Here is a 15,347-nt window from a genome sequence, read left to right on the forward strand (position 1 = left end):
TTGCCCACGTAAAAACATGGGCAAGACTTTCAGGTAGCTAAATACACTATATCTTTCGTTCTACAAGTAGCTCTGGCTTTTAACATAAATGTTTTGTGGGTAACAGGATGCACAAAGGAAGTATCTTGAAGGATGTGGGGGCAGGCCTTGCATCTACCACAAGGCTTGCTACCTACAGACAAAGCAGTGGTGACAGGTGTACTGATGTATTCCCCACACAAAATGTCTTTTAAACTCTTGTTTTTCCTATATCCAAAAACTGGGACCGGACCAACAATAGTATTGATCTTGTCATCACTGGTAAGGATATTCCAATTGTTCTTTATGATCCCACTGATTTCTTTTATGTTACTACTGTATGTAAACATAACCTTAGGTCTGTTATCATATATTATTTCTTTTCAGGATGCATCTAATTCCCTACCGGGCCGCTGCAACCAGGGCTTATATTTATGCCCCCTTTTTTCTTTATTCTTCTCTATGACATCTTTGACCATAGCTTCTTTATATCCCCTGTCCACAAACAACCCCTTCAAGCATTCCAATTCATCATTAAAACAGGTGTCATCCGTACAAGTCCTAGATACCCTAGCTAGCTGTCCTTGCACTATGTTAGGAAAAGTATAACGCGGATGCATGCTATCAAAAGTTAAAAATGTATTTCTCCAACATCCCTTTCTATGCAAACTGGTGGAAAAATCATGGATAGTCTGTTCTATCATGACATCCAAAAAATCTATTTTTGTGTAGGATGTTTTTTCCGTGAACTTGAAAAAATCAGTAGTAGAATGTAAAAAAATTGATGAAAAGTTCTAAGGAGGTAACATCACCCTTCCACAAAATAAAAACATCGTCCACGAAACGTTTATAAAGACCAATGTATGGCTCCCATTCTTTATTGTTTAAAATGTATAAATTTTCCCAATAGGAAAGTACCAAATTTGCATAGGTATTCGCACAGGGTGTGCCCATGGCTACACCCTGTGCCTGCCTATACACCTGATCTAGGCCCAAGAACACATTGTTCTCCAAAACTAAACTCAGTATAGTTGTAATCTGATGGGACATGATGATCTGTAACTCCACTATCTTTTAGTAATGTACTAATAGCCATGATGCCATAGTCATTATTAATGACAGTAAAGAGGCTCTGTACATCAAGTGTAACCATGAGATAGCATAAACCAGAAGGGGCCCTATCTATCCCTCCAAGTGCCTTCAAAAAGTTGCCTGTATCTGTCAATATATCCTCCATTTTGTTGACATAGGGCCTGAGTATGGTCTCTAACCAAATGGAGGCATTCTCTGTAACCCATTTCCTACCTGATACAATAGGTCGTATGGGGGGGTCTATCAGAGATTTGTGTATCTTGGGTAGACCTTTGAAGAGCGGTGTGACCACACCTTCCACTCTGAGGAAATTATATAGTTCTTCACTAATAATCATGTCATTCAAAAGTTTTTCCAAGGTCTTATATACTTTATCTATTAGGAGTTTTACCATTAATGGATTCATTAAAACATAGGTATGTGAATCAGATAGTAACTGAGTCAACTTATTATGATAGAACGTAGTGTCCATCACAACTATAGCACCTCCTTTATCAGCCATTTTAATGGTAATATCTCTATTATCACATAAATTATGGAGGGCTTGTCTCTGTAATGTAGTTAAATTATAATATTTCTGAGTGTAGCCACTGTGAAAATATTCCATCAGGTCCCATTCACAGGCATTAATAAATAGTTGTAAAGAAGGTGTGAGTGGAGTAACAAACGTGCTGGGCTGTCTAAGTGTAGACTTACAGTTGACAGTATTGCCAAACATATTCTTAAGTGCCACTCCCCTACAGAAAAGCATGAGATCCATTACAATCTCCTGATAATTACTATTCCTGCTTGAAACAAAGGATAAACCCTTATTCAACACAAACAATTCTTCGCTGTTCAAATTATGCGTAGACAAATTAAAAACAATGTTATCACTATTGTTGTTACCACTAGCAGTCATTCTAATGTCCTCCGTTTCTTGCGCGGGTCTCTGCCCTTGCTCAGAGAGCGCTTCCACGCCCCTGACTTCTTTTTCACAGGTACTGGTAGTACTTCCAAAAAATGTCATTCAGCCGAAAAAGTCTTAGGTCGTGCCCCTAGGTGTGCATCACTCACTGTTGTAGTCGCAGTTAAATTCGCTGCCAAAGGTATAGCCAACGGTGTAGCGCAATCTGCTTTTAGGGAAACTGAAGATGTACTCGTATCCCCAACATCAGAGGGTCGAACAGTTGCTGCCATGTTTTCTGAGATGTGTATTACGTCAACCACAGGCGCCACCTTACCATGTAGTTCCTCTGCAGAGTTTCGCGAACTGGTCAAACTCACTGACTCTAGATGCTCCGTAGTGCAGAAGTACAGGAAGCTGTAGCAGAGACTTTGGACAAATGTTTGTTGGCAGAAACACTTCTATTGGGCATATCTCCTCTAGGTCTAGCCCAAAAATATTTCCTTTAGAAAAATCTGTATAGTCTCTAGTAAGTTTATTCATCTTCACTGTTTTTAGTTTATCATTGCTATCATGCAGAGAGCAATAAACCTCTTCAAGTTTTTGCAAGTAGCCATTACCTGTAAAATCATTACACAATTTATGTTGTAAAACAGTTGTTTCTTGTTTTAAAGTAGCAATCTCAGGTGCAAAGAATTCATTTAAAAGTTCCATATACTGGAAACTGGTTTTAATGTTAATAAGTTGCCATCTTGCCAGTAATTCGGGATAACGATCCCCTTGTGTGGGCATGCAAAGAACCCTCATTCCTCGAGGGACAATGCCAAATGAAAGACAGGCTTCAAAATTAAACGTTTGCCACAGAAGGCGTTGTAGCCTCCCCATTTTGTAACTACAGTCCCTGCGGAGTTCCTTGAAATTCCTATCCACTGTTGCTGGTATGGAATTATTAAGGCCAATGTCTTTTAATGTCACAAAACCCATCTGTAACAGAGGGTTTTCCACTGGTAAAAGATTCAAGAAGCTCCTACCATTAGAGCGTTGTTGTAGACCATCATTGTCCACTGTTCCACTTGTAGAACGTTGTTCCGTAGACAACAGCTCAGCACCAATGAAGCACAATAATTACAATGAATCCAAAACGAATGCTTGATGCTGATAACCCAACCAGAGAACAACAATTGGAGAACCATAAAAAGCAAAAAAAACTCTGGAAGAGTGCTGCTAGGTATCCAAAGATTTAATAAAATAATAGCATAAAAACACACAAACTTCAGAGAGATTAGCGCTTTCGGGCGTTAACCCTTCATCAGATGGAGACATATGTTACAAAGCACCATTTAAAATAAAATACAACCAATGAGCAACTGATGAAAATCAGTAAAAAACCCGCCTATTTTTTAAGGTGGGTTTTATGGGTACAACATCATTTAGCCCTGGGTTCCTGTGTGCCATAAACTCTACAATCTTTCTAGACTCAATTAATTCTGTATACTGTTTAATATCACCTCCCCTCTTATTGAGCCTTACATTTACTATGGCCCTAAAGGCAAAACAATGTGTGGGATATTCATTAACATGTCTGAAAAGGGCATTGTGTGTATCTTTGTTTCTAATGCTAGATAGATGCTGCAGTATTCTTACTTTAAACATACTGTTGGTCTTGCCCACGTAAAAACATGGGCAAGACTTAAAGGGGGCATAAATATAAGCCCTAGTTGCAGCAGCCCGGTAGGGAATTAGATGCATCCTGAAAAGAAATAATATATGATAACAGACCTAAGGTTATGTTTACATACAGTAGTAACATAAAAGAAATCAGTGGGATCATAAAGAACAATTGGAATATCCTTACCAATGATGACAAGATCAATACTATTGTTGGTCCAGTCCCAGTTTTTGGATATAGGAAAAACAAGAGTTTAAAAGACATTTTGTGTGGGGAATACATCAGTACACCTGTCACCCCTGCTTTGTCTGTAGGTAGCAAGCCTTGTGGTAGATGCAAGGCCTGCCCTCACATCCTTCAAGATACTTCCTTTGTGCATCCTGTTACCCACAAAACATTTATGTTAAAAGCCAGAGCCACTTGTAGAACGAAAGATATAGTGTATTTAGCTACCTGTAAGTCTTGCCCATTTTTTTGCCCAGAGGGGTGTAGCATCCTATGATGTTAATGTGTTTATTTGCATTAAGTTTTAGTTTAGTGAGGGTGAGTTCAACATTTTCAAGGTCTGGGGTTATGTCTAGTTTCTCAAGGATGAGGTGAGTCTTGTACATTATTGCTAAACCTCCACCCTTTTTTTCCTATTCTGTCATTACGAATTATATTGTAGCCTGGTGCAGTAATTTCATTGTCATGGTTTCCTGGTTTAAGCCTGGTCTCAGTTAGTATGACTATATCTGGTTGATAAAAGGAGAGTAATTCATGAAGGTTGTGGACTTTGTTTTAGGATACTTCTAGCATTTAGATTTATAATAAGGAGAGAGTTTTTGTCTCGGTGGAGTAGGGTATTATTCAAGTCATGGTTTGGGATTTCTTTATTTAGTGGGCCTGAGTTTGGGTGTATATCACCACAGCATATGAGTTTTGATCTTAGGTAAAAATAGAGTTTGAGTATTTTATGGAGGGTTTTATAGTACTTTATAGAAGTTTGGGACTGTGTGTTGGGTGTATTCTATGTGCGATGTGGTGGATAAGGGAAGTTTGGTAGAGGTATGGGGCTAGTTGAGTGAAAGGGTTGGTGTTTATATTGTTAGGGGAAGTGGTTTTACTTGGTATGATAAGGGTGTAATTAAGTTGTTTTTGGTAGTTGGTGATAGAGGTTAACAATGGTAGGATAGATATGCATAAGAAAAATAGTAAGAAGTGTGAAAATGAGGGTTTAGGTAGTGTAGTCATGATTTGGTTTAGTTTGGTTAGTGAGAGGTTTCCTAGGGAAAGGGTAGGTGTGATTTTTGAAGATTGGTTTGGAGTGTGTATCTAGGGTAATTTGGTGGTGAAATTTGATAGGTTGGGATGGTGTGATGGAGGTGGGTGTGGCTATGTATGGGTGTGATGTATAGGTATAAAAGTAATTGATGTGAGGGTGGGTGTAAATGGGGGTAGGGGACCGGAGTGAGCCCGAGTGTAGCGAGGACAAACGGAGTGGACACTGCATTGGCTGGAGGTGTCTTGCAAAAAACAATCAGGATTAGCTCACCCAGTCTAGCAACTAAAACATAAATACATAATACTGTAACATAATGTTGTCTAAAAACATAATGTATTTCTTAAAAAAACGAGCTTTCCACTTTTTTAAATGTTGTGGCATACAATGGCACTAAAATGTTTTCTTCAGTGAAATAAAAGAGGTTGTAACTCATTTGCTTCTGAACTTTGGAACACAATCTATGGAATTCTTATAGAGAAATGTAAAAAATCACAAGCACAACTGTTACAGAATGTTGGTAATATAGTAATTTATATACTGGGAGCAAGAATTGCATAAAAATCAATACTGGGGTACAGCCCTTTTGAAAATTTTAAGAACAAAAGGGGTTAAAGAATAAGCATAGGTAAAGAAACAAAAGCTACAGTGCCCTGTTAAACAGCTTTTCTTGCCTACAAAGGCTTAATCTTCAACTCTTCTGCCACAGTGGTCACAACTGGGTGGTCTACTTCATTCCTAATACCTGCGGTCTTGCTAAGGATAATTGTGCAACACTAACACAGCAGAATAAGATGAAACAAGATATTCTAATGGAGCTACATGGTACAAGAGAGAGACCAAAACAGAAAGAAAGACAGACAGAACTGTTGAGGTGATAAAGGGGAAAAAAGTTTATGTGCAGCTGAGAACAAAAGTATGTACATCTTTGTTGATGATTTACACTTACATTATATTATCTAGCAACATCACCCTTGTGGTAAAAATAAAACTCTGAAATAATTTTTTTAAGTTTTAAGTTTCACTGAGCTTCCTTTCAGTACAGTCTCTAGCCTTTTGTATCAAGCTAAAGCTGACAGTTGTGGAAAAGACAGGAAGTTAGAAGGAAAACAGATAATATATATTTGTGTGGACGTGAACTACAGAAAGCCACAAGGACAAAAATTAGTGATCTGTAGATAAGCAGTAACAGAAATGAAAATGGCCTTGTTATGCTAGCAAGCACTCACTGTAATGAATGTGACCAGCTGGTCTGCAAAGTACACTATTTGTGAAGAATACAGATTAAGAACGGCAGGGGGGGGGGAGTGCTATACAACTCTGAAATGGTAAGGCAGTGCAAACTGGGGTTAAATTAGGGAAAATAACTGAGGAATTATTTAAAGGTTTATCGTTCTTTCAGTCTATGTAAGTAAACAGGTCTACTTCACATAATGGAACATCCAAATGTTCGACTTTCATATGGCCGAGACCATATGATACATTTGAATGTTTGACAATGTGAAAAAAAATTATTAAACAAAACAAAACAAAAAAACTAAACAGTGCTATCAGGGGGAAAGCCCCCCTGCACCCCCCACCCCCATGCTATTTAAATATACCAACTCCGAGATCGCACTACATTGCGGTAAATGGAAATCTTCCCATTCCGCACTCTATGTAGATCCCCATTCAGACCGTTCAAACTTTTAAAAGTTCGATCATATGGTCTCGGCCATATGAAAGTCGAGCTTTTAAAAGTTCGACCATCTGAAGGTGACCCAAGTAAACATATCAATTCTTTCATGTAAAATTGTTATTGAGATCTGCTTTTTTATAGAAATAATCATTTGTCCCCAAATACAGAACTGCTACATTCAGCTTTCTCTGTATTGCACCATGGGCTACTATGCAAGAAGAATGTGAAAGTTATGTAAAACTGAAAACAGGAAAATTCATTTAATTACATGTTTACGTATAGCTAAGTAAGCTGATAAACGGAATATTGAAGCTAAGTCACAATCTTAGTCATGAAACAGTTACTACATATGCAGCTGCCTAGAGAAGTGTACAAAAATGCAATTAAATTCAACCCCCAGTTGTGAAGGCCCTGGCCATATGTTCAATGTTTGCTTAAGCACAGTGGCAAGACAGATCAATTAGGAAATTATTATCATAGTCTTAACACCTCATACAGGCAAAATGTGACTTCTTCCAGCTGAAAACCATGTTTTATTGGCAGAAAAAGAATAAGGAATACAAGCAGTAGCTGATACATCAAACATCTTCAGTCTTTCAACAGGAATATTGTGAGGGTAAACCAATTTATGCAGGCAACCATTTACCACCAGCTGCAATCATCTACTGTGATTTTACACGCACTGTAAAAAGAAGTGCATCCTTCAGAAAACTGAAAATTATATACAGGAGAGACTCAAATTAATCTTTATGACAATTAAATAAAATTTGACAACTTTAGAATGGTATAACTATAAAATACTCCATCTTCTAGACTATATGCACTATTAGTTAAGAGCTGATTAAGCATGTTTGAGAGAAAGACAAATTACTTGAAGTCTATATAAGATGCTGGCAGTAAAGAAATAAAATAGCATGAAAGGCTATCGTATGCTCAATTCTTCCCCTCACACAACATTTTATTTGTATTCATAGTACTTCTTGCTACTTGCTTGTCTACTGTCCTTTATATTTGTCTGCGATGAGCCTGAAATAGGTCCATTTGGATCAATGCTCCACCCAGGTTTACCCAATTGGATACATGAATAAACAAGGAAATAACATGATCACCATCACAGCAATAGTGGTACAACAAGGGGAATAATAATGTGAAGGAAAGAGACTAGCAGGCCTTCAACAAAATAAAAGTGATAACAAGATAAAGAGAATAAGAAAGAGAGAAAGTATCTACCTGTGCTTCGTACAAAAGGATACAGGTGGGTTACTGACATTACAAAGGGAAAGCACATTCTGTACCCAAAGGCAAAGGCCAACTGCAAAACTGCATTGTTACAGCAACGTAAGGAAGGGGGTGTCAACAAGGTCCAAGCACAGAAGGCAGCATGTTGAAGGGAATGATTCCAGGAGACAGGACAGACTATGACCTTAGTGGTGACTGAATCCTTCTGGTATACTTGCCAGTTTTTCAATGTGTCACTGAAAATGAACTGTATTTATTTATTTATTTATTCATTCAGTATTTATGTATTTATTTAGTACTTACTGACTGGGTAGTCCATGAGCACTTTTCAGCCACACCAACAGCCACAAGGTAGAGTGACTGGAAATGCAAATGTCAGCTTTAAGACAGCACTAACTGGGGATTATGTGTCTAGAGACTTCAGGTTAGGATTCACAACCAAACCTGGGCTGAGCATATAAATGGTCTGCTGTGATCAGTGTACTAAACAAACTAAATATTCAAACTAAAAAGTTAGTAGACTTTTCAGAAATCAATAGATTGAGATTAGTTCAAAGATAATTATCCACTGCAGGTTCAGGCATAAGGAATGATGCCAAACAGAGTAATGAAGGGCAACAATCTTAAAAGATGACCTGGAATTATTTCAGTTTCATGACGCTATAATTTCACTTCCACTAGGCCTTTTGCCAAAGGTCTACAGCTGAGGATTGTGTAAAATGTCAAATAATAAAATCACCATAATGTCTTACATTAAATAAGCTGGGCTCAATGAGATAATAGGAAGGTCAACAAAAGAAAGCCATACAAGACTGAGGATGTGATTTGGGGACATGCTGTGCACTATGGAAGGCCCAAGTATAGTGGAATAACTTCTGAATGAGGCGCAACACTGTGTCGAGCCACTCAGTGGATATCTTAAACACAACACAGGCTCCTTTAGTTCATGGCAACCTATGCAGATTAAATAATTCACATATAAAGAGGGTACGGCATACTCAGTGACCTGCACCTCTTACCTGTCTCAGGAGACATCATGGCATTGCTACTACAATGATTATAGCTATTCTGTAAAGGCAAAGCCCTGATCTGCTCATGTAGAAGCAACATCAGATGGAGCCATTTTATAGTACATGCTTCTTACTATCCCATTAAATAAGTTGATACACATAATCCAAGTACCACAGAGTGTCATTTACTCCAACAGTGACAAGTCTTATGATATAAATATGAATATGCTATCATACACGGAAATATGCACAAGGCAAAACTGTGATACTGGCAGCATGAGCCCCCCCTCACAGAAAATCATCCACCATGCATCATGTGTGGCTATTGCTTCCTGCACAGTCCCTAGCAGATACACTGATATTACTTGTAGCATAGCAGGCAACTAATTACATAGCAACAATAGTGGTATGTAGTAATACTGAATGAGGCACAGAGATGAATTTCACTTCCTAAATGGTGCACAAAACTACTGTGTACAGGTTGCTGCCTTGTTCTACAGAGTAGAACAGGTCAGCACCTTGTACTTGGTGTTTATGATAGGAGTGAAAACCTCACACACGTCAGTTAAAGGAGTAGATATCCACATATGGACTTTAGGACACATTTCACTATCTGAAACATATGATGCACTGGCACAAAAGTAACACACTAAGTTGTATACTGGATATTCTTAGATGCCCTCCAAGTGTCATGCTCTGCTCCCACAGTGGTAGGTTCAGCATCATCTGCAGCAGGCCATGCCCTGCTCTCACAGTGGTAGATTCAGCATCATCTGCAGCAGGCCATGCCCTGCTCCCACAGTGGTAGGTTCAGCATCATCTGCAGCAGGCCATGGCCTGCTCCCACAGTGGCGGGTTCAGCATCATCTGCAGCAGGCCATGGCTTGCTCCCACAGTGGTAGGTTCAGCATCATCTGCAGCAGGCCATGCCCTGCTCCCACAGTGGTGGGTTAAGCATTATCTGCAGCAGGCCATGGCCTGATCCCACAAAGTTAGGTTCAGCATCATCTGCAGCAGGCCATGCCCTGCTCCCACAGTGGTAGGTTCAGCATCATCTGCAGCAGGCCATGCCCTGCTCCCACAGTGGTAGGTTCAACATCATCTGCAGCAAGCCATGCCCTTAACTTGTTTCAGGAGAGAAAGGCCAGCTAGCAATTATTGCCCTGGTTCTGGCAGGTTTCATATTCTTCCTGGACAGTTGAGTAAATCCGGAGCATAAAGCTTAGTGCCTTCTAATTATATGCTAGCTTCAGAAGCCAGGACATGCAACTTATGACTGTTCTCCCATACAGGATGGATGTTATTGTGATTCTGACTTCTTAGCCATTTAGAAGATCATGCAACGGTGTTGCCTGATAATGCCACTCACTATAATATTCAATAGTCCAAGACTGGATCAGATATAGGGTCATCTGTCCCATGAACCTTATGCAGCACTTGACCGTATTCAGTGAATGCTAGACTAGATACCTTACTGCTATGCCCTACTGCAGCACAAGGCTGCTGGTCATCATGTCTACTTTTGTAAACATGTCCTTGATTGCCTGTGCAAGTGCATGGAAATAACTTTTGTGCATGACTATGAAAGTGTAATGCTTCTTGACAGATGCAAAAAAAAAACATCATGAATATCTACTACCATCTTCCATCATGCTTGCCTAGCTGGCCACCAGTTTGTATTCTGTAACCCTCAAAGTGCACCAAGTTTTCTATTGTTAAATGAAATGCTCTCTGTCTTCCTTCCAGCTGCTGTTATTCCTCATCCTCATGCATCATGTGGTTGTCCTGTACCACTATCCCTGTACTTTGTTGTGCCATAGTCATGTGTTCCCCATTTTGATACTGCTGGATGCATATAGAGACATATGCCATAGACATGCATGCCTCATTTTGATACTGCTGGATGGATATAGAGACAGTAGTGGGTTTCGGATCATGAGGACCACATTTCGATGATTATGGTACTACTACTTTGATTCCTTCTACAAATCTCATTTGAAATTATCTGTAAAACCATGTTCTGCTGCATCTCCAAGCACCTGTGGATTTAATGGACTGCAGGAATCCCCAAATCTTGCCTAGCTTTATGAAGCCATCCTTTTCATCACTTCCATGTTAAATGTAGATGTGGAGATCTAAGTAATTTCTGAGTCATATAGGGATGAAACCCATAATACAGCTCTGCTAAAGTGGAGTCAGATGGTGGGCTTGGAAGCTGGAGGAAATGGGCGGGGAAGACTGAGAGTAAGTAGCCATCACTGGCTTACCTTTTCCCAGGGAAGGGTGCAGTTCTACGGCCTGAGCACCCCTTGCCAACAGGCAGGAAGGTGCAGTCAGTGAAACAAGTACAAGGAAAGCACAGTCTATCAAGTGGTAGACAGCACCTTTATTTGGTGCATAAATGGGGAGAATGCTTACAGGTATTCAAGCATGGAACTACAAGTAACATAATGCTTGCTGACAGACAGAGGGAAAACAAATTAGGGTTATTGCCTAAGTGGGTGCTAAGGATAATACCAAAGCACCACCACTACCACTACAACTTCTATATGCCCTGTTGAAGTAAAATCTTTACCCCTTGTCTTCCCCATGGGGTGGGGTGGCACCAATCAAGAGGAAGAGGTAGGAAGAGACCTGGGTATTGCAGTAGGGGATCTCAAGTATTTTAATACCTTTTTATGGAAAGGGTACAAACACTGCTGACAGAAGAAACAGACAATCATAAAGAGTATTTCGCTGTTGGTAAAACGCATCACTTTATTAAGATTGTCGCATTGTAGCTGCATTCCACTTGCTTTTTGCCATTCCTCACAATTCCTCACTAGCATTTGTACTTCCTTTCACTCCTTCAGCCCTGTGATCTTAATTCTTTGCAGCATGTAACCTCTGGATTTTCAGCAATTTTTATATCACATAAAAAGTACAATAACACACCTTCCAGGGCAAACGTAGTACTGCTTAAGTACTAAAAACAAATAATAAACAAAATCAGCAGCAAAGCAGTACTCCAACCATGCAATCCATGAAATAAGTCCACCATGAAATAAAGTAAAATAAAACAGAATATCTATTTATTACAAAACTAGTAAGAGCTTTCACATAGGAGCTTCTTCAGACCATCAAACAGACAAATACTGATCAAGTACATTTATGGGTTATGTGATGTCTCTTTAAATGTATTTTAGCATTGAGATGATTGGTGTTATCTGACTGGTGCACTTATACTATTTAAATGTACTTGACCAGTATTTGTCTGTTTGATGGTCTGAAGAAGCTCCTATGTGAAAGTGCTTACCAGTTTTGTAATAAATAGATATTCTATTTTATTTTAGTTTATTTTACGGTGGACTCATTTCATGGACTGCATGGTTGGAGTACTGTTTTCCTGCTGATTTTGTTTATTATTTGTTTTTACTGCTTAAGTAGTACTACGTTTGCCCTGGAAGGTGTGTTATTATACTTTTTATATTATTTTGGCATGCTTTTTTACACACCAGAAAGGGACATGGCAGAAAGTAATTTGCAAGACCTAGAATTGGATTACAGACCCAGTAGACCTGCAGAGATGACTCGGGGGATTCCAGACAAGTTTCTTGCCTGTATTTGATTGGAAACTAATCCTTTGATGGTGAATGATGCCATATCCAGTGAGACGACAGTCCACGTTGATCCTATGCAGTCGGAGATGCTGAAGGAAGCCACAGATAAGTTAGAGAGAGATTTTCTGAGACTGAAACGACTTCAGACTCAGCGACAACATTTCAAAGTCTGTCTTGTCAGGAAAATACTGCAGATGCCAACGTATGCCATGCAGCACCCAGAGTTGTTAACCAAGTGGCAGCAGCTTAACCTAGAGGTAATCACCAAGTATATGACACTTTTGGTTGACTATTTTAGACCACAGGAGGAACGACTGAGAGGTTCCATTAAAGAACAACAGTTAAAACTTTATGCTAAATTTCCAATTGTTTTGGTTGACCGTTCACTTGAGGGCTACTTGACGAGATAGTAGTCTTCCAGAAAAGAGATAAGATTTACAGAGATACACAAGAGTTTTAGCATGGACATGTTTTTACATGGCCCAGAGTAGAGGTAACAAGGCGTGCACTGGAACACAAAGGTCCTAGTGATCCAGTAAGCTCAAATGTGTCTGAAGCTGCTAATACCGCTGATATCCCTGTGCAAGGTGTTGATGCTGGAATATTGTCAGTTAATTATAATTCCTTAAGTGAGGCTTCGACGTCTTCAGAGCTTGTCAATACATTTATTCCTAGTAATGATATTTCTGCAACTGAAAGTAATGGGCCTGTGCCGATAGGAGATGTAAGGCCCAAAACTACATCTGTTGTACAGAATGAGCCAGTTGCTATGCCATCTACTTTGAGTATGGCCTCCTACCCCCAGTTCCCTTTACCTATAATTGGGAAAAAGGACCTATAAGAACTCAGTCCATGAGTTGGGGGAGACAAAAATGCAAGCTATCAGCCGAGAAACAGTCAAATCAAACATTGAAAAAGATGTGAAGTCAAGTGGGGACTCTTTAGTTTGGAACTTATCAAAGAGAATATTGAGTCATGATGAAATTTCCATTTTAAATTAGGGAGTGATTTTTATTCCTTCTACAGCCAGTGACCTGACAGAGACTATGACTGATATTAAATGTTTTAGTAGAAATGTTATGCTCAAGTTGGAATTTGGTGAAGTATTTTAGCATTGAGATGATTGGTGCACTTATACTATTTAAATGTACTTGACCAGTATTTGTCTGTTTGAAGAAGCTCCCATGTGAAAGCGCTTACCAGTTTTGTAATAAATAGATATTCTATTTTATTTTACTTTATTTCATGGTGGACTCATTTCATGGACTTTATTATTCATTTTTATATCACCTTTAATCTCAGCACTGAAACCTACTTGCTGAATGCCAAAACCCTTGTCCGCTTTTTAAAGATTACTTCTTAGATCAAATCATTCCTCCTTTTATCTAAAAAAGAATGTTTTACTCTTCTTCTCCACTGACATGCTGCCAATAAAACTTAGGACCACTGCAGGACCCCCCCCATGCGTAGTCTTAAAGTTGAAGGGATGTGCTAACCAAAAGCCTAAGTATGGACTGCCTTCCCAAACCCCACTGCAGTTTTCTGGTTCCTTCCACCAAATTAACCCTTAATGTACACTAGTGATTCGATACAGGTCTCATATCCTTCATTAAGTTAATAAGCTTGTTTTAAGACATCAAATAAGGATATTTACACGCCCTGTGTAAAATACGTCTGCCAAGGAGATCCTGAGCAGCTTTACCACTGGAATAAAAATCAATCCAGATCACCACTGAAATAAGGATCTCCAAGAAACCACTGAGTCTAGATAGCCAAAAAAATGTAACAAACAATCAATAAAATATTGTGCTAAGCAGGACTAACACAACCCCACCCTTCTTGAATTAATACTAGGATTTACAGAGAAGGGGACACACCAAAATTAATTATACCAAAAAAAAATTAATCTGTGCTTAAGAAAAGGATGGGTGAAAATGGAAACAACTTGAAGTTTATACCTAGACCATGTTACAGCAAAGTAATTTCTGTGAAAGACAAAGGCTCTTTAAATTACTTACCTGTGTTTATATGTAGGATGCCTACTGAATATCTAAAAACCACAACTGTGATCCTTAGCACTGTAGAACTGCTAGTGTGAATTACAAGAATGTATGATAAGTCTGAGACTGCATATTTTCTGAGTTTTTCCCCCAAAACCAAGGCACGGTGACATCAGAGTTAGTATACATATTAAGTAACATCGGGTCACAGCCTCTCATGATGGGGGGTAAGGAGGGGGGGGTGGAGCTCCTAGAAAAATGCCTGACAAGTGTAACAGCAAGTTTTTCAATTCACTGTTTTAAAGGTCAAAACAGCAGGGTAGCTTTCAAAGTGCCAAAACTGACATTAACTAGTCCTACCCTTCTGAAAAGGAGCCATATATTTACATTTGTATGCTGTTTATTTCCACTTGGTGAGCAGGGATGATTCCCCTGGGCAGAGGCACTTACAGAGGAGGCCATCAAAGAAACAACAGAATTTCAAGTGCAACCAAAGATGCAAGAGTCAAATGCTAAACAATTAAAAAATATGTAAGAAGAGCCAAAGAGAGCCATTTACACATGCAAGTATGCTGTTTACTTCCACTTGGTGAGTGGGATGCTTCCACTAGGCACAGTTACTTAGAGGAGAAGTCAGGGGAAGAAAGCTTCGAAAACTAAATCAACTGAATTTTAAATGAAAGCAAAGGCAAGAGACTCAAAAATTAAGCAATTTAAAAAGTGTAACAAGATCCACAGATCAAATAAATTAAAATATAAGTTTGTTAGGTGAAACATATGATTACACACGTTCATGTACAGGACAAAACAATTTCACCACACTATCACCAATCCGAATTACTTAGCCATATAACAGGAATTAATGAAAAAAAATGAAGACACAGTCAGTAAAGCA

At 39.0% G+C, this 15,347-nt stretch overlaps 1 protein-coding gene across 1 annotated transcript in view; it reads right to left on the minus strand.

Moving 5' to 3' along the window:
* Nucleotides 1–15,347, minus strand: part of EML3 (EMAP like 3) — a gene marked incomplete in the record, with an annotated part of 1,888,117 nt that overhangs the window by 738,628 nt on the left and 1,134,142 nt on the right.

The sequence above is a fragment of the Protopterus annectens genome, chromosome 6.part1 (genome assembly GCF_019279795.1).
Source record: "Protopterus annectens isolate FY-2018-M chromosome 6.part1, PAN1.0, whole genome shotgun sequence".
NCBI classification, from domain to species: Eukaryota; Metazoa; Chordata; order Ceratodontiformes; family Protopteridae; genus Protopterus; species Protopterus annectens.